The sequence below is a fragment of the Phascolarctos cinereus genome, unplaced genomic scaffold (genome assembly GCF_003287225.1).
Source record: "Phascolarctos cinereus isolate Bilbo 61053 unplaced genomic scaffold, phaCin_HiC Scaffold_726;HRSCAF=1367, whole genome shotgun sequence".
In the NCBI taxonomy this organism is placed as follows: domain Eukaryota; kingdom Metazoa; phylum Chordata; class Mammalia; order Diprotodontia; family Phascolarctidae; genus Phascolarctos; species Phascolarctos cinereus.
Window position 1 is genome coordinate 425518487 of NW_027556098.1, and position 21651 is coordinate 425540137.

Here is a 21651-nt window from a genome sequence, read left to right on the forward strand (position 1 = left end):
TAATTGGTTAAAAATTATTGAGAATGAATATTATAAGCAGAGGTGGACTTACTCTATTGAGGAGCTGAAGGACTTGACTCATGACTCAATTTTGGTCAAATAGCCTTATCTCTTCCTAGAGCACCCATGCCTAGGGTTATCTAGACAAAAGGGGAAATCCACTTCCCCCAATACCTGTCTGACTAAAATACTGGACCAGTATTTACCCCAAGACTAAAATCTCTTTATCTTTTGGTTAGATGTAAACTTTCTAAGTTGGGTAAGTCTTGCCTAAAATTTCATCTCCTCATCAGCCCTGCCCTTCAGAGAATGGCTGAATCCCCTACAGGGGCTGATTTCTGAATGAGAATAGAAAACGGGGGGGGGGGGGGGGGGGGGTGTCAGGGGAGGGCCAAGCAGCACTCAGAGCTTAGGCCTAAATCAATAAGTGGTCATTAATATTAGAAAAATTATACTTGCTCTCACATCAGAGAATCCATTCTAGAGGATATGCCTTGTTAATATAATCAATACAAAAAAGCATTCAGGGTAAAGTCATATCTTATTTCCCATCAGAGAATTCCCATGAGATTGAAATGATATTCCTATAATGAATGTGGAAAGACATTCAGATGGTCTATAGAGCTTGTTAGACTCCAGAAAATTCATCTTAGGAACAAGCCCTACAAGGACTCAATGTGGGAATACCTTCAGCAGACCCACATAAAATAAAGAACCCACATAAATCATCGGCATTTCTATATTTTACCAACAAAACCCAACAGCAAGAGATAGGAAGAGAAATTCCATTTAAACTTAGTGTAGACATTATAAAATATTTGGGAGCCTACCTCTCGAAACAAACCCAGGAATTCTATGAACACAATTACAAAACACTTTTCACACAAATAAAATCAGATCTAAATAATTGGAAAAACATCAGCTGCTCATGGATAGGCCTAGCTAATAGAATAAAAATGACAATCCTACCTAAGCTAATTTACTTATTCAGTGCCATACCAATCAAACTACCAAAAAATTATTTTATAGTTAGAAAAAATAATAACAAGATTCTTTGGAAGAACAAAAGGTCCAGAATATCAAAGGAACTAATGAAAAGAAATGCAGGGGGAAGGTGGCCTAGCAGTTCCAGATCTTAAATTGTATTATAAAGCAGCAATCATCAAAACTGCTTGGTACTGGCTAAGAAATAGAATGGTGGATCAGTGGAATAGGTTAAATATGCAAGACACAGTAGTCAATGACTATAGTAAACTATTATTTCATAAACCCAAAGACCCCAGTTTCTGGGGACAAGAACCCACTCTTTGAAAAAACTGCTGGGAAAACTGGAAAACAGTATGGCAGAAACTAGGCATAGACCCAAATCTCACACCATATACCAAAATAAAGTCAAAATGGGTTCATGATTTAGATGTAAAGTCTGATACTATAAGAAAGATTTTTTTATTGGGTCTGTTTTAAGTTTTTAACATACTGCTTACATATTTCTGAATTCTCTTATATGATGTGATGTGGTAAGCAATTGTATTAGTTATGTTGCTGGAAGGGCAATCTCTTTTACAATCTAAAACGTTGTCAAATTAATTGGGCCTTCAGAGAAAAGAGAAAAAGGAATGAATCAGGGCTGTTGGGGCATTCTTTATGGTACTGTTTTGTAACATTTCCTTTTAAGAATTGTAATTTAAGAAATGAGAACTTCCAAGTTTTGTCTCTGTTTAAAGGTAAGTTTTAGCTGGGATTATTTGGCTTTCACTTTATGAAGTTTTAAATTGTTAACTAGGCTATTTGGAGTTATTGTTTAAGTGAATTACTGGTAGAAGTATTTTTGTGTATGTGTAAAGAAGCTATGTAATTATGCAAAGATAGATTTTGTAGGATCTCATAATTCTTGTCAATCCTGTGCAGGAGTTTTGTGAGATGGAACTCTTGCTGATTGAGTGGCCCATTGCAGACACCTCTGGACTAGAGAAATTGGATAGCTGGGAATTTTATGGTGATAATCATTTGGGATCAATTGAGCCCCAATAGGGGCCAGGGACCTGAGTTGCTTTTTCTTCCTGAGTGAGCTGAGAGTGCCCCTTCCTGTGTCCACAGCTAAAGCTGATCAAGAGCATTCTTATGTTTATGACCATAAGAGCCTTTAACCCAGACACTACCTTGATGATGGCAGAGCAAACACAGATATCCTGGATCTGACATTTGCCTATCCTAATTAAATTTCCTTTCTCATGCTCAGGTTAAACATTTGGAGGCCATGAAACTGAGTAACCCAGAAGTCCTGAGTCAGGGTTTAATGTCACTTATCACTAGCTTGTGTTCTCTTTAACCAACATTCAGGTCAACAATGGTAATTGGAAACTGTAAGCTGTTTTTAAGAAATGGAGATACTTTTATGAAGAAGATGTTTTGATAAAATCTTTGATATTCTTTTAGAGGGCCTACTAACTTTCCTTTTGCAAGCTAATCTGTTGCAATAATTTGGTACTGATAGCAATTATGTCCGAATCTACTGTGACTTATCTAAGTTTCATTCCTATGCATGTTGTGTCCTTGAATTGGCCTTAACCGGGTGCTTTCAGAGAAACAGAATCAATGGTTCTTGCTTCAGGTAGCATAAGAAAGGGCACTGGTCTCTGGAATGTAGGTCTGAAGGTTTAATGCCACACTCTAAACTTTTACGAGGTGGGTGTAGAACTGAAAAGGTTAGGACAGCTAAAACATCTTAGCAGATTCTGGAAGTTTTTGAGATTGATCATTAAGGAGTTTTCTAACACCTCCTTACAATGCTGTCGCTCCCTTCCCCCACTCCCTCCCCTTGAGTCAAGAGGGTTTCTCTGTGTGGGGATTCCAAACAGCTCCGGGTTTTTCTGTTAACCCCTTTCATCCCAGATCAGATGAGGAAGAGAGTGTTTCACCCCCCTCTCCGCTGCTTGCAAATTCACCTTTCCCTCCTGGCTATAGGAAGGAGGGGGATGGGCAGCAGCTACAGGCTGGAAGTATCTTCCAGCACACAGCGGTGAGGAGAGAGTAAAAGAGGATGGGTCAAGCCAAAGAAACCAGTCTGTGTCTATACTTGGTAAATCAGCCCATCCTTCTATCAATACTTTTACATGATCTGGAAACACAGTTGTTGCCATCTGAAGTTTATTGTTTATGTTACAGCTAAAACAATTTAGTTATCACTTATGAAAATTGTAAGATTGTTGGTTACTGTTTCAATGTTAAAAATTAAAACTGGTAATTGATTACTCTGTGTGTGTGTGTTGAAAAAGAGCAGTCTGAGGACTGCCCCTGAGGGACTAATCAGAAAGCACAACCCATAGAAATTCTAAAGTTAGAAGGGGTGGATGAGGCAGCCCCTTCTGTGGGATCCCTGCTGATCCTCCTTAGTATCCTAAACTTGCCCAAGAAGCTTGTTTGGATCATGGAATTCCTAAACAAGAAACTTGGCCTGCTGAGAATTTGCAAGTATATAGAAATGACTTCTAATGACTGGCTTTTGCACCAGAACAAGTTTAAATTTGAGAAGGAAAGATGTAAAGTGAAATCTCTTATGTATGTGAGTCCTGGTAGATCTTTACTGCTTATTGCTACTCCATGAGAATAAAATTAACTGTATCTGGCTTTCAGCTGCAATTTGTGAAATTTGCTGTTTAAGGTAAAAGGCTCTTGGAACTATAACTAATTTTGTTTTGAGCTTGAATTTGGGTACAGTTGTCCGCATTAAATCAGAAATCTGAGAGAGAGATGCCACAAGCACTTAAAAGGAATGTCATCCTGTACTGTTCTGCATCTAGGAAAACCTGTAAGGACAATCTTAACCTTAATCTAGGATGGGATCCTCCTGGCTCAGTTTCCCCATTGTGTTCCTTTGAGAAGGAATGTTTCCCACCTGACTATTCCTGAGTCTGGCTATAAGGAGAAACAGATACTGCATGATAACTAGAACATGTGTAGAAATGTATGCAAACTACTTGAGAGTCACCTTAAGATGTTCCCTTTGTTTAAAAGGATTGTAAGAGCAGTAGTATCTTTCCTGTAATCAGTCTCCTACTGCTACCAATGCGAGATTCTATTACAACACCTTGTGACTAAGGAACTTTGTGATATTTAGGAATTCTGTGATAACTAGGAATTTAGTTTCTTGATAATACGCTGGAATTTGTGTTACTTAAGGACCTTTGCTCCAGCTTAGGGTTTTATGAACAAGGGTGGAAATGCACGCAAGGTATTTGGGGCTCCCTTTGGAAATGTTCCTTAGGCAATGTGAGATTATACTCATATCCTAAACTTATTATTGGAACTTGTTATCCAAAGACTTAATGAGACTAATGACTGACTGTTTCTAACTCCAGATGTAACTATCAAGGAAGGCTGTCTGAGCCACTGACCCATGATGCCAGCAGTCCTGTTAAGGGCAAGTATGAACTGCAGGTATGGTTTTCTTGGAAGGTTGAGAGGGCAACTGTTCTGCATGTGCTGAGGTGCGACCCTCTTGACTTGATTCCTTACCTGAAACCTGGCAGACTTTAAGTCTTGCTCGATGCAGTTTGCAGTTTGACAGAACACTCTGCCTGGAGTTAACAGGAAGTTGGGGAAATATTGTTCCCTTGCTATAAATCTCTTATGTGTGTGTGTGTGTGTGTATATATATATATATATATATATATAAACTCTCTTAGTGGCAAGTTTCTATAATCAGAAGGTTTGCAAATACAGTAAGAAATTTACTAAAGTAATTGATTATGAAATATCTTAGGTTACTATAGAACTTGGACTAGTGTTCCTGTATGTATTCCCATAAGAGTTAGGATTCGTTAATTCTTGGTAATGGTATGGAGACACTTAGGTCAGGGGCTTGGGAGAAGGTTATTTCGTTATTTGGTTAATATCATTATCTAAAGTTTTGTTACATTAAAAGAGGAATGGCTGGTGGTTTATTTTGTAAATGCCATCAAAGAAACACGGCCTGAGTAAAAGTTTAAGACTTTATATGTACTGTGTTAAAATTGATTATTTAATATATTTATGTATGTAGGGAGCCTGAAATCTCATCCTCCTGGTGAGGAAATTAATAATGGATTAATGTAAAGTATGAGACACTGAGTTCTGATGTGAATTTCTTAAACATGACTACTGGCCATGGTTCCAATTTTGAGTTTGTAAAAATGATCAGGGTTATAAGGATTAGAAATGGTAATTTAAAATTGTGCTAAGGTCACTTTTGTAGGAGGATGGACAGAAAGCTGGTTCCTACAAGAAGACAAGTAGAAGATGCTAAGATGCTGTGCTAGAGATGGCTGGAACAAATACCAAAGACCAGAGGACTTCATTGACAATGTTCCCTGCCAGACAGCTGTATAGGAAAAGACTTTTTGAATCTTAAAGGGACAATTATATTATTGTTTTCTCTTGGGTCTCTGTATCTTCATTTATAAAGGGGACTACCCCTTTGATTCGTAAGGAAGTCAAGGAGGCAATGAAGAAGACATGATAGACAAATTTTATGGTTAGTCAAGGATTCTCTCTCAAAATTACTTCGATCAGAAGTTAGGGCAGAGGGATCCATGAAAATAATGATATAGAATCAGGTCAGATGGGTCAGGGATACAGGATGAGATAGTGAAGGGAGTGTATGGGGAGTGCTGTGAGGGGTTTTCAATGAGCCAATGAGAGGAGGGAGTGAATGGAATGTGGTGAAAACCCCTCATAAAATGTAAACTCAAAATACAGGCCTTTTGCCCAACTGTGTGAACAAATGGCTATATCATGTCTACCCGGGCACCTGGGGGTGGGGTGGGAACAGGAATTTCCCAGGGGTCTGCAGAATTCGAACATTTCAAGATAACCACGTCTGTTTGTTTGTATCCAGGAAGTTTTATGGCTTATACCTTCAAGGCTTGTAACTATGCCATAAGGGAAGGAGGTTGGGGAGGAGAACTGCAGTATGGATCTATAAAAAACCTGCTATATCTATGTTTGGTGAACTCTGACATTGAGAGGTTTTTCAGTGTGGATCACCCTTTCTCGAGATATCATAACAAAAATTATTTTCTGCTTTCTACCTTATGAAGCCTTTAACTTTAATTTGGAAAATAAGGATATCTGTCCAACACATCCCTGACCACTAGTTAACTTACTGACATAGCAGGCCTAAAACCACACCTCCATGTGGCCCACCTTGTGGGCTTTTCCTAGTGAACTCTGGGTAAAACACCTGCACACTAGGTACAAGAAATGCACGTTCTTTTAAGAACTGACCATTCCTTAACCACTCCCTAATTCCACCCTGAATCACCTAGTTACCATATTTGACACATGTTTTAATTGTATTTTATCGTATATAAACTTTAACTATGCCAGTCTAAGGTTGCAGGATCCTTAAGAATCCTTGCCCACTGAAAATCCTAACAATAAACTTTTTGCCAACTTGACTTCAGCCTTTGAGGGGTCACAGCCTCTCCAACCTCAACCTAGTGATGGAGGAGGAGGAGCTCTCGGAGATGAGCAGCCTGATGGATGGTGGCCCAGGTGAGTAATAGCCCTGGGGTGGAGTTTGGAGGCCTGGGAGGGGTTTAGGGCAGGAGAGGGATCATCCCAGGGGCCAAGGCATTGCAGGTGATGGAGGGCAGGGCTTGGGGAGGACAGGCAGGCAGGGTCTGGAGCTGCTGGCCCTCAGTGTGATTGGAGGAAAGGGCCCTTCCTGGGGTCCTCAAAGGCTGGGCAGAGACTAGGAAGACCCTCCCAGAGTGGGCTGGCTGAAAACAGGAACTTATGCTGTGATCTCTCTGCCCTTGGAATTGGAATCTCCCTTCCCTCCTTCACAGCTGAGATCACTGCTGCCTTCTCTTGGACCTCAGATCTCTGCTTTCTGGACACCAGCTTTGTAGGTGCAGGTCCCTCCTAAGTCTGAGCCAGCCCCTCACAGATCTGCTGCCTGTTCAGGCCATTGGATCTTATCCTCCTTCTCTGACCAAGTGGTGAGTGCCCTCCAGGTCTGCCTGGAGCAATCCTCTGGCCCAGGCCTGGCTACTGGACAAGGTTTCAGCTGCTCTATTTTGCAGACTCCCAAACACTTCCCAAATGTTCAGTCACTCTCTTTAGATTTAAGATTGGGTCACCTTTCCCATAATGCAAACCTTACCCATAGGGACCCAGGAATTCTGTCTCCCTGCCTCCAGCTTTTGGTTAGAGACCGAGTTGTTCTCCCTTCCAACCAAGCCCCTGTAAGGATGGAAAGTTCTGCCTGAGGGCAACTAGGTGGCCCAGTGGATAGAGCTCTGGCCCTGAAGTCAGGAGGATCTGAGTTCAGATGTGGCCTCAGACCAAACACTTGCCACTTCATAGATGTGTGACCCTGAGCAAGTCACTTAATCCCATTTGCCTAAAAAAAAAAAAAACAGTTCTGCCTACCCTGAGAACCTACTTTGGATGCAGGAACTAAAGCTCCTGCCTGGCCCCCAGCACCTGGGCTGCTTCGCTATCAGATCCCAGGCACTGGCTCCCTATGCTGGGTCTCCTCTGGGGGATTCCAAGCCTAAGCTCTACCACAGGGTCCCAGGAATCCTCCCCAGCTCCTAGTTAGACCTCAGCACACAGCCATCCTGCTTTCCCAGGCTCCATGTCCACCTGGAGCCCTTCTGTCACTCCAGTGTCCCTGATCTCCCTGCCATAAGCTGGGTGAGAATGTCTCCCTCCCAGGCCCTACCTGTGCACTCTTCCCCCAGGTCTCCTGCTTCCCTGCCCCTTTTCCTTCAGAGCCCTCAGGCCTTATGCCAGTGGGCTGAATCCCAGACTGGATTTTGTCTCCGAGCCTCAGGCTTTCCCTGGCCATTGCTGATGGATCCATCCCAGAGCTGTCCCCACCCCCAACCTTCCCTCCCTCCTAGGTCAAGCAGTCAGTCTGTTGTCTAGATGATGCATCTGTGTGTCTCTGTGTGTGTGTGTGTTGGTTGGGGAGAGGGGAGGCAGGGAGACCAGAGGACCAGTTGTAGGGAGAGCTCTGATTCAGGAGCCACTGAGGCTCTGCTGGTCTCACCCCATCTGGGATCCCAAACTCCTTCTGCCTCTTGGGTCTCTGTAGAAGAATGGAGGAGAGGAAGGGGACAGAAGAGAAGGAGTAGGAGAGGGTGGGATCATCTCATTTCCAGGCCAGACCTTTCATCTCATTTCATTTCCTAACCTGACCATTCCAGTAGGGGGCACTTTCACCCTGAGGGTAGTGCCACACCCCTGTAAATCCCTGCAGGCCAGCCTCCTGCCCTGAGGTCATTCTCCCTTTCCCTTCCCAGCTCCGTGAGCAGAAGACCAAGGTCTGACCCAGCAGGGAGCCTGGAGCCAGAGGGAATGTCCCATGGGAGCTGCAGACCTCCAGCCCAGGTGAGTGCACCCTGCCCTCAGACTTGACCCATATCAGCCAAAGAGGCCATTTCCAGAGACAAAGAGGATTGTCTCAGAGGCTGTCCATTGCCTACCTATGGATTGTTTCTTTGCAAAAATAGGCAAGGAATTGAAAACAGTAGAAACAACACTGCCCTTCTCTCTCCTTCTGTGTTTTGAACTGATTCTCAGCACTTTGGCATCACAAGCACTACATACTACCCTCCCCCGATCCCAGTTGCTGCCCTCCCCTGTTCAGTTTTGAAGTTTTCCCCCTTGATTCCTGAGTCACAAGGATGACCACTTCACTCATTCCTCTCTCTTCTGCTGGGGTCTTGTCTTTGCTCCCTTTAAGCATGCCTAGCCCCCTCCCCCACACATCCATAGAACTGCTCCCCCTCTGCTTTGCTTTTTTGGCCAAGCTCTCCCTGGCAAACCTTGAACACAGGATGCCCTGCTTAACCTCCAGGGTCCCAGCTGTACAAACAGTGTATCTGTCTGGTGCACACTGACTGGTCCTATCTTGTAGCTGGTTTGACCCTTAAGGGCACACTGAGAGGGCAGTGAGGGTTGAAAGGACCAAATACTATGAGCTGGGGCTGGGGGTGTTCTGCCCTCCTGCAACTCCAGAAAACATGTTAATTTGGCTTGTGGGACACATTAACATGTTCAAAGGCCCTTAGCTGAGCTGTTTGGAGCAAGCCAAAAGAAAGAATACCTTCTTAGGCTGTTAATTGGCATTTGTGAAGGGACTAGTACTTCCATTGTTAGAGAGGATACAAGGAAAGGGCTGAGTTTGGGGAATTATTCAAAGAGATTTCTTTTCCAGTGGGGGAAAGGAGGATATTGAAGGAGACACACAGTGCTTGTCAAAGAGGCATCAGGCTCAAAGCAAAGACACAATGGAGTGACTTACTTTCTCTCCAAAATCCACTTTTGATAATCTTCACAACAACTCCATATGGTAGGTATTCTTATTATCTTTATTTCACAGTTCAGGAAACTGAGGCAAACAGACCAGCCAGGGTCACATAGATAGTAAGTGTCCAATGCTGGATTTGAACTCAGATCTTCATGATCTTCTACCATTTCCTAGCTCCATCAGCATGGTATTAGTGTGCCCATCTTCCCAAACCCCTTCAGCATTGACTGGTGCCATTTTGTCAGTTTTGCAGAGTATGACATAAAGCCTCAGTGTTGCTTTGGTTTGCATTTCTCTTCCCAGTGGTTTGGAGCATTTTTTCATGTGGTTGGGAATACTTGGCAGTTCTTTTGATCATTCTTTCTTCATATCCTTTGACCATTTATCTACTGGGGAATAGCTGTTGTAGTTTTTTAATTGTTTCAGTCATGTCTGACTCTGTGTGACACACTTTGGGGTTTTCTTGGCAAAGATACTGGATGTTCGCCATTTCCTTCCCCAGCTCAGTTTACAAAGGAGGAACTGAGTCAAACAGGCTTAAGTGACTTGCCCAGGGACACATTGCTAGTAAGTGTCAGATCTAAATTCGAACTCAGATCCTCCTGATTCTAGGCCTGGTGCTCTATCTACTGGGCAACCTAGCTGCCATTAGCTATTAGTCTTTTTTACATACTATTTCATTTTTCCTCAATGACATTAAAAAATATTTTTTATTCCTAAGTTTTGAGTTCCCAAATCTCTACCAGCCTCCTTCCTCTTACCTGTCCTGCATATGGTAAAGAATCAGAAATAGGTTACACATATGCAGTCATGTAAAGTATTTCCATGTTAGTCATTTTGTGAAAACAACTTGAACCAAAAGAAAATGAAAACTAGTAGTATGCTTTAGGTCTGTATTCAGACTCAATGAATTCTCTCTATGGAGGGAGATAGTATTTTTCACCCTGAGTCTTTTGGGATTGTCTTAGATCATGATATTGCTGAGAACAGCAAAGTTATTTACTGTTGTTCACCCTACAATATTGCTGTTACTTTGTCCAAGGTTCTCCTGGTTCTGCTCACTTCACTTTGCATCGGTTCATGTAAGTCTTCCTAGGTGTTTCCGAAATCATACTGCTTGTCATTTATTATAGCACATTACTGTTCTATTGCAATCATATACCACAACTTGTTAATGCATTCCCTAATTATTGGGCATCTCCTCAATGTCCAATTCTTTTCCACCACAAAAAGAGATATTACAAATACCCTTCCCCTAAATAGGTCATTTTCCCTTTTCATTGTCTTTGGTGTACTTTGCTACACTGACTTAGTAGTGTTACTGCTGGATCAAAGGGTACAAACAGTTTTATAGCCCTCTGAGTATAGTTCCAAAGTGTTCTCTAGAATGATTGGATCAGTTCACAACTCCACCAAGATTACATGAATGTCCTAGTTTTCCTATTTCCCTCCAATATTTATCATTTTCCTTTTCTGTTTTATTATCCATTTTACTAGGTGTGAGGTGGTAACACAGAGTTGTTTTAATTAGCATTTCTCTAATCAATAGGGAATATTTCTATATGATTACAAATAGGTTTTTTTTTTGATGAGGCAATGGAGTTAAATGACTTGCCCAAGGTCACACAGCTAGTGAGTGTTATGTGTCTGAGGTTGGATTTGAATTGAGGTCCTGCTGACTCCAAGGTCAGAGCTCTATGCACTGTACCACCTAGCTGCCCCATTGCTTTGATTTCTTTATCTGAAAACTGCGTGTTCATATCCTTTGACCATTTATCACTTCGGTCATGACTTACAAATTTGACTCAGAGCTCTATATATTTGAGAAATTAAGCCTTTATCAGAGATACTTGCTGTAAATTTTTCCCCCAGTTATTAGCTTTGTTTCTAATCTTGATAGCATGGATTTTCTTTTTGCAAAAAAAAGAATTTTAATTTAATACAATCAAAATGACCTATTTTATATTTAGTAATACATTCTCTCCTAAATTCTTTCCTTATTCATAAATCTGATAGGTAAACTATTCCATGTTCTGCTAATTTGCTTATGATATCCCTTTTTATGTCTACATCACATACCCTCTAAGGTAGATGGTGCCTTATCTTGATATACAATGTGAGATGTTGGTCTACACCCAGTTTCTTCCATATCATCTTCCATTTTTCCTAGCAGTGTTTGCCAAATATTCAGTTTTTGTTCCAAAAGGTTGAGATTGGTGTAGCACTGAATATGTAGGTTAATTTAGGAAGAATTATCATTTTAATTATATTGGCTCAGGCTATCCACGAGCAGTTCATATTTTTTCCACTTGTTTAGATCTGACTTTAAGAAAATCCTTTTTAATTGTGTTCTTATACTTTCTGGGTTTGTCTTAGAAGGTAGAGTCCCCAGTATTTTTTACCATCCTCAGTTATTTTAAATGGAATTGCTTTCGGTCTTTTGTTGCTGGGTTTGTTGGTAACATATAGAAATGTTGATGATTAGGGCAGCTAGGTGGTGCAGTGAATAGAGCGCCGGCCCTGAAGTCAGGAGGACCTGAGTTCAAATGCGGCCTCAGACCAAACACTTGACACTTACTGGCTGTGTAACCCTGGGCAGGTCACTTAACCCCAACTGCCTAAAAATAAAAAAAAAAGAAATGTTGATGATTTACATGAGTTTCTTTTATATCTTGCAACTTCACTAAAGTTGTCAATTATTTCACCTAGGTTTTGAGTTGATCATCTAGGATTCTTTCAATATAGGATCATACCATCTTCAAAGAGTGACAAGTTTGTTTTCTTATTCCTTATTGTAATTCCTTCCATTTCTTGCACTTCTTCTTGCTATAGCTAGCATTTCTAGTACTATAGAGTGAACAATAGTGGTGATACTGGGCAGCCTTGCTCCACTCCTGATCTTAACAGATGTTTGTTGACAGTTGTAGATAGATATTACTTATTATTTTATAAAAACCTCGCTTTTTTCACTGTGCTCTCCTAGTGTTTTTAAAAAGTGCATTTTGTATTTCATCAAAGGCTTTTTATGCTTCTACTGAGATAATCACATGATTTCTTTGAGTTTTCTTATCGATGTGGCCAATTATGCTGATACATTGTGCATGTAGCAGTTTGGAAATATAGATAACTTCTCAGAAGTATCAAGGTATTTTCAAATTTGGCCAGCCCTTCCTGCATATGTTCCTTTCTTTTCTTTTGTACTCCCAAGTTTCCAGAGTTCTAGTGGCATATTTACATCTTTTATTTCTCTTGAAGAAACTTTCTCATGAATTAGCTGAAACATAACCTACATTAACTGAATTTTTGCTATTTTAATGTATGAAGGAACTTTCCACAATTACTCTTGTTTCTCTGTGACTCAATAGCAGAGTATGAATCGATTCTCTGCTGCTTGTGCTAATGTTGTCCTGACAATAACACCAAGAAAACAGAGGTGGTCAGAAAGGTCAAGAATGTTAAGGGAATCAATGAAAAAAAAATATGAAGGAAGATGGTTTAGTTATATTATAAAGCTTGTTAAAATGGTCTGGTAGTGGTTAAGAAATAGAGTGGTAGATGAGTGGACCAGATTAGGTACAAATTACCTTATAGTAAATGACCCTAGTAATCTGGCATATGATAAACCCAAAGAGCCAAACTTTTGGAACAAAAACTGCTGGGAAAACTGAAAGACAGAATGGCAGAAAGTAGGTATAGATCAACATCTCATACTGTATACGAAAATAAGCTCGAAATAGTACCTGATTATGCACATGAGTACATAAAGGATTGTAACATATACAAATTAGGAGAGTATAGATTCATTTATCTGTCAAATTTATAGTTAAGGGAAGAATTTATGACCAAACAAGAGACAGAGAACATTAGAAAATGTAAAATCCATATTTGTCATCATATAAAATTGAAAAGTTTTAGCACAAACAAAACCAATGCAACTAAAATTATAAGGAAAGCAGAAAACTGGAGAATTCTTTTCCAAGTATCTCTGATAAAGGCCTCCTTTTTGAAATATATTGAGAACTGAGTCTAATTTATAAAAATACAAGTCATTCTCCAATTGACAAATGATCAAAGGATGTGAATAGACAGTTTTCAGAAAAAAAAAACCAAAGCTATCTATAATCATATGAAAATATGCTCTTAATCACTATAGATTAAAGAAATGCAAGTGAAAACACCTCTGAGGTACCACCTCACACCCATCATATTGGTTAATATCTTTTTAAATTCTTTTTTTTAGGCAATTGGGGTTAAGTGAGTTGCCCAGGGTCACACAGCTAGTAAGTGTCAAATGGTTGGTCTCAGGGAAGATCTGAACTGAAGTCCTCCTGACTTCAGGGCCTGTGCTCTACCCACTGTACTGCCTAACTGTACCTCATATTTCCTAATATGACAAAAAGGGAAAATGATGGATGTGGGAGGGTACATTGGAAATCTTTATTAATGCATTAATTCACTGTTGGTGGAGTTAGAAACTGAACCAACCACGCTAGAGAGCAATTTGGAGCTATGCCCTAAGAGGTATGAAACTGGGCATAATTTTTGATCCAGCAATACCATTGCTAGATCTGTAACGCAAAGACATCAAAAAAAAAAAGAGGAAAGGATCTATTTGTACAAAAATATTTATAACAGCTCTTTTAGTGGTGGGTAAGAGTGGGAAATCCAAGTGATACCCATTGATTGGAGAATGGCTAAACTATCTGTGGTATATGATTGAAATGGTATATTATTATGTTCTAAGAAATGAGGAGGAGGGTGATTTCAGAGAAACCTGGAAAGACTTACATGAAGTGATGTAGGGCGAAATGAACAGAACAAGGAAAACATTGTACACAGTAAAAGCAATAATGTTCAGTGAAGAACTGTGAGTGACTTAGTCATTATCAATCAAATCAATCAAACAATACAGTGATCCAAGAAAATCCCAAAGGACTAATGATGGAGCATATTATCCACCTACACAGAAAGAACTGATATTGTTTCCATATAAATTGAAGCATGTTATTTTTCACTTTCATTCATTTTCTTAATCTTCCTGTATAAAACAACTAATATGGAAATGTTTACATGATTGCACATGCATAACTAATATCTCATTGCTTACTGTCTCAGAGAGGAGGAAGGAAGGGAGGCAAGGAGGAATGGAGAAAGATCATTTCTCAAGTTAGACTGCCAAGCATTCACACTCTGCTGCAGAGAGCACAACTTCAATGGGCTGATCATGTTCAAATGCCAAAAGGATGTTTCCTTAAAAGACTATTTTACAGAGAACGCACACAAAGAAGGTGGTCAGAAAAAGTGATACAAGGGCATTCCCATGACCTCTCTAAAGAACTTTGTAATGAATTGTGAGCCATGGGAGATATTGCCAAAGGACTACCCAGCATGGCTGTCCTACATCAAAGAATGTGCTGTGCTGTGGTGTTTGAGCAAAGTAGCTCAAAAGAATGGTGAGATGTGCAAATTCAGAGCCATCTCCAGCCCAAATGTTCACATGGACTATTTGTGCCCAACCTGGGGTGGAGCCTTCTGGGCTTTAGTAGTGTGATCATCCATGGTCAGACACACTTTGTCCCTGACATAATGATGTCATTTTGGTCCACTTTGAGCAAAAAGAACAACAAAAATGACCAACTGTGGAAACCACATATTTAAATAAAAAATGTTATTGATGAATGAAAACAATCATAAAGTGAAGGCATAAGATATTGTGGCCATGACAAATCATACCCAGGGTAGCTTCAAGCCCTCAAAGTAACAACAGATAACTCTCCTTGCTTGGCTGGAAAGTCTCATAATCCTAAATTCAGTCCAGATTGTAATTAGTATGTCTCTAGAATCCTTTCCATGTTTCATCTAGATAAGACTTTGTTTTAGCTTCTCAGGAAATAAATAAATCTTTTCTTTTCTTTCCCCTCTTCTGTATTCATACAAACTCAGCCCCTCTCCCAAATAAACTGTACTTGTCAACTTCCCAGAAACCATTTTCAAATTTTTTTAATAATATATTCCTTCTATTAGTTCTGAGAAACAGAAATTTCAGATCATCTTCTATCTGCCTATTCCACAGAATTTCCTACCTCACAGTTAAAACACATACTTTGCCCCAGGTTTTATAGTGAGACACATTCCATAGTAAGACCTGTCTCAACTTCATTCCAGCTGACCATATGAAATACTTTGCTCAATATTCCATTGGGCTCTTCATGATGATGGTTTCAAGTGCTGACTCTGACACTCCTCAAGGGTACAACCTTTGAGTAAATCTACTTTCTGTGTTTCAGTTTCCTCCTCTCACTTAATGAGGGTTAGACTACAGGAATTCTGGAGTCTCTTTCAGCTCCAAATCTTGTGACTTTTGATGGTTTAGGAGCTGGTAACATTCCAGGATGTGGCTGTGGACTTCACCCAGGAGAAGTGAGACTTCTTAGACCACCCTCAGAAGCAGTTGTACAAGGAGGTCATGCTGGAGAATGCCCAGAAGCTGCTCTCCCCGGGTAAGGACACTTCCCCTGATCACTCTGAGTATGCAATCCAAATGAATATCTTCATTCCTGAGTGTGCTGGCTTTAGAGCATTTATCAGTTACTGGAAGTTACTAGAAGAGAAAAGTGCTGGTCTCCTGTGCCCAAGAGACAGGGTCCCCTCCTGCCTGGTTTTCCTATAAAAGGTCAGTACATTGGTTGAAGAGAAACTGGAGTTTTCCTGGTTGCTCCTGAAGTTATCTCTTCCCATTTCTAGTTAGCTTGAGGTCAAAGATCAGACCAGAATTGAAGCATCTCAGATGTGGAAATAATCCCACATTATGTAGTTCAGCCTGTCCCTGGACATGAATTTTGTCTGCCAAGTCTCTGGAAACTGCTCAGGTGGCTTTTCCTTGTGACCCCTTCCTCTTTGGGATGGCCCTACAGTATGGAACATTCTTCTTAAGAAGCCTCAATTTGTAGCTCACAGCTCCTACATATGACTGGTATGCCAGGTTTGTCCTGAATCTTCCTTTTCAGTGCCCCCATTCCAGCACAGATGGTGGGAAAAAAGGAAAGGAATAATCATTTTCTCATTTTGTGCTTTTTTTTTTTAATTAGGCAATAGGATTAAGTAACTTGGCCAGGTCACACATCTAGTAAGTGTCATGTGTCTGAGGCTGGAGGGAATAAGCCTTTCTATTCTACCTGCTGTTCACCAGCTGTTGTGCTAAGTGCTTTCTTTACAATTTTATGTCTTTAGGTGATATTATTGTCCCCATTAGATATCTGAGTAAACTGAAGCAATTAGAGGTTAAGTGACTTTACCAGACATACACATCTAGTAACTGCCTGAGGCTGGATTTAAACCCTGGCATGCCTGACTCCAGGCCCAGGGCTCTGTCCACTGTACTACCAGCTGCTTCTACTTTTCAGATAATCATAACTATGCAATGAGTCCATCCTTCTATGAAGAAGGTTTGCCAAGACCAAATTTTCTGATTCCTAATTGGCTCTGTGATCTCCCCCACCTCTCCTCAAAGCTCCGACAATAAATGCTATGGAAACTGTGCTTAAGGAGTCCTGGAAACCATCCTGTGCTCCTTGTTTGCAAACCCCTGTCAAAAGCAGGAATAACAGACTGGCCAAGAATCAGAATTTGAACTAAGTAAGGTTCATTGAGCTCCCCAGCAGGAGAATCCCACCGGAGGAGTCAAAGTCTCCTTGAATGAACAGTAACAAGGTGTTTATAGGTTTCAGGGAGTGAGTAACAGGGTAGGGGATAGGGCCAAAGCTAATTCTTCATGGTTCCTTTTGCTGGAGCTCAAGGCTGATCTGGCACACTCTATTTTGGGTTGCTTACACTGTAACCATTAATGGGAGAAGCCAGGTATATGTGAACATGATGGAGTGATTCTCAAAATGTGGTAGCTTTGTATAACACACAGTTTTCCCTAGGGAAATCTAAATTACAGGTTTTCTCTGTCCTCATCCTTGATTCCCTGTGCCCAGGGCTGCCAGTTCCCAGGGAAGATTTGATCTCCTATTATGAGGAAAAGGAAGCACCATGACTCCTGTACATGAAGGCCTGAGGAGCTGCTGCCCAGGTGAGTGAGGTGAAAGCAGGTGGATGAGAGCTGTGATGACAAGAGGCTTCTAGGTGTGGAGGTGAAGCAAGTGCTATGTTTGGAGGCAGGAAAACCTGACCTGGAATTCTTTTTTACACACTTTTTCCCAGTGGCATCCTGGACAACTTACTGAACCTCTGAGTCCCAGCTTCCCGATGTGTAAAATTGGGGAGTTGGACACTTTCAGCTTTCTTCCAGTGATAAATCTGTGATCCTATAAAAACTCATTGTTTAGAATTTGGAGGCAAGGACTTTTTTCAAAATACAAAAATGGGTTAGACTTCCCAATTTGAGTTCTTTCGTAGACTTTCTTTAAGTCAATAAACATTTATTAAGTGCCAGCTATGTGCCAGACCCTTTGCTAAGAAACCAAGATATAAAGAGACACAAGGAACATCCCCTGCTCTCCTGGAGCTTAGAAAGTGGGTGGGTGGGAGGTTGAGGCAGATGACATACCAACAGCTATGTAGAATTCTTCTATGGAGAGGAGCTCATTGAGCTAGGGACACTGGAAAGGCTTATTGTGGAAGGAGGGCTCCAGCTGGGGATTCAGGGAAGCCAGGGTGAGCATTCTAGGCACAGGATGGTTAGGACAGCCTGTAGAGTCAGGTGATGGAGTGTCCTGTTCACAGAAGACAAGGGATGCCTGTAACACTGGAGTGTAGCATGTTGGGTGGAGATATAAGGTGAAGGAAGACTGGAAGAGTGGGAGAGGGGTAGGTAAAGAAGGGGTAGATGATTAATAGCCCCAGAGGGGATTTTACATTTGATCCTTTTCCTAGGTAGACATAGCGCATTGTTGAGAACGTGGTGACATGGTCAGTCAAAACTTTTGGAAGATAAATTTTGAGAAGTGGGTGGAGGAATGCCTGGAGTGGGGGGAGACTTGAAGGAGCTGGGCCACACAGCAAGTTCTTGCAATACCTCAGGTTTGAGGTGATTTGAGCCTGAACCAGGACACTGGCAGTGTTGGGAGAGAAGGGGGTGAATGGGAGAGATGTTACCTAGGTGGAATCACAGGACTTTGCAGTAATTTGAATATGGGGGTCAGTGTGAGAGTGAGAGGTGCGTGACACCTCATTCGTGAGTCAGCACTATTGACAGGATGCCTTGGACAGCCTTAGGCAAGTAGGAAGACAGGAGAGCTGAGGGAAAAAGAATGAGTTTAGTTCAGATACAGTAGGAGAAGCAGGAGAGGAGTGTCACTACAACTCACAGAGAGAGAGAGAGAGAGAGAGAGAGAGAGAGAGAGAGAGAGAGAGAGAGAGGAAAAGGTGATTTATTGTGTCAAAGACTGCAGAGAAGTCAAAAAAGGATGAAGATGAAGAAATGGCCAGTCGATTTAACAGCTTTTGAGTGCTGGTAATTTTGGAGAGGAGTTTCCATTGAAGAATGAAACTGGGAACCAGACTGCAGAGTATTTCAGAGAAAGCAAAAGGAAGGAGTTGGAGACAGCAGTTGTAAATGGGCATGTCCAGCTAGTAACAGGTTAAGGAAGGGAGTAGAACTAGGGAGGAAAGAGTGAAAATCAAAACAAAAATGAGAAAAATTTCAGGCACACCTCAGAGATATTGTAGGTTCTGTTCTAGAGCATCACAGTAAAGTGAATACTGCAATCAATTAAGTCACATGCATTTTGTAGTTTCTCAGTGTATACAAAAGTTAGGTTTGCTATATACTATTGTCTTAAATGTGTGTACTGGGGGCAGCTACTTGTCACAGTGGATAGAGGAGCAGACCTGAAGTCAGGAGGACCTCAGTTCAAATCTGACCTCAAACCAAACACTTGACACTTAGTAGCTGTGTGTCCCTGGGCAAGTCACTTAACCCCAATTGCCAAAAAATAATAATAATGATAATTTAAAAAATGTATATACTCAAACTTAAAAATATTTCATTGCTAATAAAAGCTATCTCTCATCTGAGCCTTCAGTGAATTATAATCTTGTTACTGATGGTGGCTCTAGACAAATGTTGATGGCTGCTGACTAACCAGGGTGAGGGTTGCTCAAAGTTGGAAGTGGCTGTGGCATTTTCTTAAAACCAGTCTACAATGAAGTTTGCCACAGTGATTGACTCTTCTTTTCACTTAAACTTATAGCTCCATTGTGGGGTTATTAATTGGCCTAATTTGAATACTGTTCTGTCTCAGGGAATAGGAAGACCTGAAGAGAGGGAGAGAAGATGTCAACATACAATAATAAAGTAATTTTTCTAAAAAAAAAAAAAAGAAAACAAAGTACAATAGAAAAAGGCCATCTAGTACCACGGACAGAGCATGCCTACTTGCAGGTTTGGAGTTGTAGCCTCAGCTGCATACATGTTGGGCAGGTCACCCAGCCATTCTGAGCTCATGGCCTGAGTTGTAAATATAATGTGAATGCTGGCCTTGCCAGTGTCATAGGGTTATGTGAGGGTATGATGTGATTGTGTGCGAAGCTCTTTGTAAATGAAGCATCCCTCAGATGTGAACTAATGGAATTTTAAAATGACTGATTCTGTCCATTGAACTTTGAAGACTTTTCTCTTAGACTGGGGAGGTAGGATGTAGTTCCTGTTTTCTCACTCATTTACTTTCTGGCAATGGAGGGAAGGGATTATAATTATATATGTGTGTACATGTGTCTTTATGTATGTTTTATTGTTTCTTGCAGAAGGAGAGATTGGACCTGAAATGAAAGCAACTACAGCAAAGCTAAGCATTTCTGTGAAAGAAACTCAGGAGGAAAGTTTCATGAGGAATGGTCCTTGTGACTTCACTGGGAGACAAATCTGTGCTACCTTTCGCACAATCCACAGAGGAGAAAAACCTTATGATTGTCATCATTGTGGGAAAGTGTTGAGTCAACAGTCATCCCTTATTTAACATCAAAAAATTAATCATGGAGTGAAACCAAGTGAGTGTCATGAATGTGGTAAACTTTTAGTGAACACTCATACTTCATTATACTTCAGAAAATTCACATTGGCAGAACACCTTATGAATGTAATCAGTGTGGAAAAGCTTTCACACAGAGGTCCAGCCTTGTTAAACATCAGAGACTCCACAATGGAGAGAAACCCTTATGAATGTAATCAGTGTGGAAAGGCTTCCACACAGAGCTCCAACCTTATTGAACATCAAAAACTCCACACTGGAGAGAAGCCTTATGAATGTAATTAATGTGGAAATTCTATCATGTGTAAAAGTGATCTTAGTCTACATCAGAGAATCCACACTGGAAAGAAACCTTATGAATGTAATCAGGGTGGAAAGGCTTTCAGTTACTGCTCCAATCTTGCTGTACATCAGACATCCATACTGTATACAAACCTTATGAATGTAATCAGTATGGAAAGGCCTTCAAATGCAGGACCAGTCTTTCTGTCAATGAGAGAATGCACACTGGAGAGAAACCATATGAATGTTATCACTGTGGAAAAGCTTTCTGACTAAACTGGAAACTTGCTCTGCATGAGACAATCCACATTGGAGAGAAACCTTACCAGTGTAATTAATGTAACAAGGCTTTCCCACTGAGCTCAAATCTTGTTCAACATCAGAGAACCCACAATGGAGAAATCTTATGAGTGTTTAGAATGTGATAAAATTTTATGTACACCATCTCCTTTCCAAACAAATCTGATGAATGAAAAGTCCATTTCTAGATAATCATTTCATTAATTCTGGCTAACATAATTCTGGTTAATATAATCAGTAGAAAAAAAGCATTCAGGCTAAAATCATATCTTATTTCCCATCAGAGAATTCCACTGACATTGAAATCATATTCCTATAATGAACATGAAAAGACATTCAGATGGTCTACACAGCTTGTTACATTCCAGAAGATTCATCTCAGAAACAAGCAAACACTCTATCAGATCTAATCCCCTAAATCTATTCATCACTTCTACTTCATATCAGTAAGTAATGTTGTTTAGGGCATAGCTATAGGGTTTAATGGCTTTCCCTATTTTCTTTGTGTCTGAATTTTGTAATTAGAACCTCACATTCTGAGCCTCACTTAGCTCCAGGTAATGTTTTGATGAATTGTATAGAACTTCACCTCATCTGCCTTTTTTCCCTAGAAAATATTTTAGATTTTCATAGAAATGAGAGGCTTTGGCTTCTTTGGAATTAGTCATTGGGAGATAGACTGGTTAGTGTGATGTTGAATGTTTTGCCTTAGATTTCAACAGTACTTGATTATAAGTTGGAAAATCTTGCTGAAGATAAACTTTATGGATCTAATTAGCAAGGTTAAGTCTC

General features: G+C 40.7%; 1 protein-coding gene and 2 long non-coding RNA genes across 4 annotated transcripts in view; 2 read left to right on the plus strand and 1 right to left on the minus strand.

Moving 5' to 3' along the window:
- Nucleotides 1-21651, plus strand: part of LOC110197754 (uncharacterized) — a 420263-nt gene that overhangs the window by 185901 nt on the left and 212711 nt on the right.
- Nucleotides 1-21651, minus strand: part of LOC144454442 (uncharacterized) — a 351830-nt gene that overhangs the window by 71186 nt on the left and 258993 nt on the right. The window lies entirely within an intron of this gene.
- The window catches only part of LOC110197794 (uncharacterized), a 30743-nt gene that overhangs the window by 234 nt on the left and 8858 nt on the right, over nt 1-21651 (plus strand). The window contains exons 2-9 of one of the 2 annotated variants that reach the window (XR_013482800.1): nt 4359-4437; nt 6444-6534; nt 6831-6983; nt 8295-8382; nt 9212-9346; nt 15678-15804; nt 17284-17378; nt 20054-21305. This is a non-coding gene — a long non-coding RNA (uncharacterized LOC110197794). Of the gene's footprint in view, nt 1-396; nt 6535-6830; nt 6984-8294; nt 8383-9211; nt 9347-15677; nt 15805-17283; nt 17379-20053; nt 21306-21651 lie in introns of those variants that run through there. The other variant, XR_013482801.1, reaches the window with a different exon arrangement.